At 45.7% G+C, this 3,029-nt stretch overlaps 1 pseudogene across 1 annotated transcript; it reads right to left on the bottom strand.

Moving 5' to 3' along the window:
* Window positions 1-564: 564 nt before the first annotated feature.
* Window positions 565-2,449, bottom strand: LOC149254164 (trimethyltridecatetraene synthase-like; annotated as a pseudogene). Its single transcript, XR_016266267.1, has 2 exons — window positions 1,483-2,449; window positions 565-1,404 (listed from the first exon to the last, which is right to left on the bottom strand). The product of XR_016266267.1 is annotated as a trimethyltridecatetraene synthase-like (transcript).
* Window positions 2,450-3,029: the final 580 nt, after the last annotated feature.

Here is a 3,029-nt window from a genome sequence, read left to right as displayed (position 1 = left end):
CTGGTTATTGGTTCGTTTTAAGGTCTGGTTCTGCGCTCGGGAGTAGTCGGTTCTGGTTTTTACTCCAACAGATCTAGTGTATTAAAAACCATTGGTCTCTCAAATCCTGGAGGGTTAAATCCTGGTACTCTCGACATCAAATTCACAGGCAATCAATCCATCACTCACATTGTAACCTCACTCATATTCTTCGGCGATCTGTGATATTGTTTTTTTTTAATTAAATTAGTTAGGGAGGAATCTGTAATTTAGTAAGCTCACTCGTATGCTTAGGCGATCTGTGATATTGTTTTTTTAATGAAATTAGATAGGGAGGAGTTTGTGTAGTTATCCAGGACAGAAAAGTTAATATGATTTGATTAGTATTAAATTAAGTGTTATCATTATATTAAAAATTATAAAATATGTTTCAATAAAATCTTTATAATCAATAATATTATAAATAAATATTAATATTATAAATAAAAAATTACTGTACAAAACTTTCCTTTATAAAATTAAAAATTATTTAATTTATTTGACCAAAGTATTAAGTGTATAATACTTGCTGTTAATACACACGTATGTTTTGAAATTCCAACGCCATCGAGATAGTTCCGTGGTCCTTCCCGGGTTGGTACCTTTTAAACTTGAAAGTAATACGTTACACATCAGCCCGAGATATTACTACTGGGCCCTTATTTCTTAGAGGAGCGATGATATAGCCACAACTATATACGTATAAGATCTCTATGCTTTAATAGATATTCGATATCTAGGTGTGCTGTTCGGAGGAGCAGATGTTGTAGAGATGCGAAGGCAGGCGAGGTCGGGCCATTGCAACGAGAGGCTGTGTTTTAGGGGTGGAAAGCCCGAACGTCTCGCCCATATCCAAGTCCTCGGGGTTCTGCCCATCAGGCAGGCACCAGTGGAATCCATGGATGAGATTAGCTAAACCCAAATGAACTACTTTCAGTCCCAGATTATATCCCGGGCACATTCTCCTCCCCGTCCCGAACGGCAGCAGCTCGTAATCTCTGCCCTTCACGTCCAACGCGCTCCCTTGGAATCTCTCCGGTCGGAACTCGTCAGGATTCTCCCAAAAGCCGCTATCCCGGGCTATAGTCCACACGTTAACATGCAACCTTGTGTTCGCAGGAATGTCGTAACCGCCGACCTTGCAGGCCTCCGTGGAGAGACGGGGAACCAGCATGGGAGCCACCGGGTGGAGCCTCATCATCTCCTTCACGATCGCCTGCAGATACTCCAGCCCACCAATGTCCTTCTCCTCCACCCACCGCTCTCTTCCCACCACTCTGTCCAGCTCTTCCGCCGCCTTTTCGAGGGTTTCCGGTTTTTAAGGAGCTCGGCCAATGCCCACTCCACCAGCGTCGCAGAGCTCTCGGTGCCGCCCGCTATGATGTCCTGCACACACACAAGTCAAATGGTTCAGAGAATTATTAGAAAAGATTGGTCAAGGCGAGAAAGGTTGTAAGTGCATACCTGTGTGAATGCTTTGACTTTGACTCGACTCAGATTCAGCTGGGGATCGTCGGCCTGCTGCAGCAGAACGTCCACCATATCCTTTGCCACATAATTCTCTACGCCCGCCCTTCGCCTTTCATGCTCTTCTATCACCTCCTCCAGGAAAACATCCAACCGCTTGCTCAGCTTCTTCATACGCCTGACGTAACCCTGGAGATCCAACCAGGCGAGCCACGGTATAAAGTCTCCAATATTTAAAACCCCGTTCAGCACAAACAGCTCCTCCCACATCTCCCTGAACTCCGCCGGCTTTATCTTGTTCCCCGCATTCTCGTCCAAGTACCTTCGTCCCAAAACCATCCGAGAAATTATATTATTGCTAACATTTGTCGTCTCTTCCCTGATTTCTACGGGGAGGCCCCGCCGGCATGTCTCGAACACGGAACGTATCATCCGGGCCACCTCTTCTACTCTGATGTACTCGAAGGATTCGAGTCTCTTGGCACTGAAAAGTTCCATGAGGCAGAGTTTCCTTCCGAGCCGCCAGTTCTCTCCGTAAGGAGACCAGGTGATGTCGGAGTAGTTGTAGACGGTGTATTTCCCGGCTGCCACACGGGGGCGGGAGGCGAAGATGACGTCGTTCGTCTTGAGAAATTCTTGGGCCATCTCAGCCGTGGAGGCAACCACGCAGGGAACGGATCCGAGTCTCATATACATGAGTGGTCCGTACGTTTTGCAGAGTCGATCCAGGGACCTATGAGGCAGTTTCCCCATGAGATGCAGGTGCCCGATTATGGGCCAACCACGGGGACCGGGCGGTAACTTCAAAGAGGGGCGAAGTCGCCTGTAAATGAAATAAGCAGATACGACAGCCACTGTAAGATAGCCGAGAATTCGCATATCTCCAGTGGCGAACACCCCCTGCAAATCCATGAAAAAGTAGAAGATCGGAACTCCCAACATTTAGAAAATTGCTGCAAGAACTGAGTTGCTCTCCGTTATGGTGTGTGATAACCCGGGCTAGCCCCATGGTTATATAGTGGAAAAATGGAATAATTTGTGTACACGTATAGCTCCATTTTCATTCCATCACTTTCTCTGCACTTTCCATACGGCTTACATTTCCCTTCAAACTATGCACTTCAATGGTTGAAGACACGTGTATAAGCCTCTTACTGGTTCTAATCCTGTTAAATATTAATCACTGTGCATGCTGTGACAGGTTTCGTCACATCACATCACACACACCTTGTCACTTGTGTGACCAAGTTGATGAGAATGTATCACCTCCTGTGAAATCAAAATATTTGCTAAAGTTGCGTCTACGAGTTCATAACGCTTTTCTTCTTCACTGTACAACCAAAAGCTCACCTCTGAAAAAAGCAAGGCATATGCAAGACCAGAAAATTTCGGGGGAGGTATTTTTGAGGTGATTATTGTATATTCTTCTTCCGCGTAAAGCAAGTGGATGATAGGCCCATGCTCTGACCTTCCATCTTCAATATTCCAAGTTGCGAAAGTCTTCCTGGAATCGATATACAGCCATTGTAAAGGGAGCCCAGTTA

This window comes from Pinus tabuliformis, chromosome 7 (assembly GCF_031772625.1).
Source record: "Pinus tabuliformis cultivar Carrire ecotype Pingquan chromosome 7, CPIR1, whole genome shotgun sequence".
NCBI classification, from domain to species: Eukaryota; Viridiplantae; Streptophyta; class Pinopsida; order Pinales; family Pinaceae; genus Pinus; species Pinus tabuliformis.
Note: the sequence above shows the minus strand (reverse complement) of the source record. Positions and strands in the feature narration are given on the sequence as shown.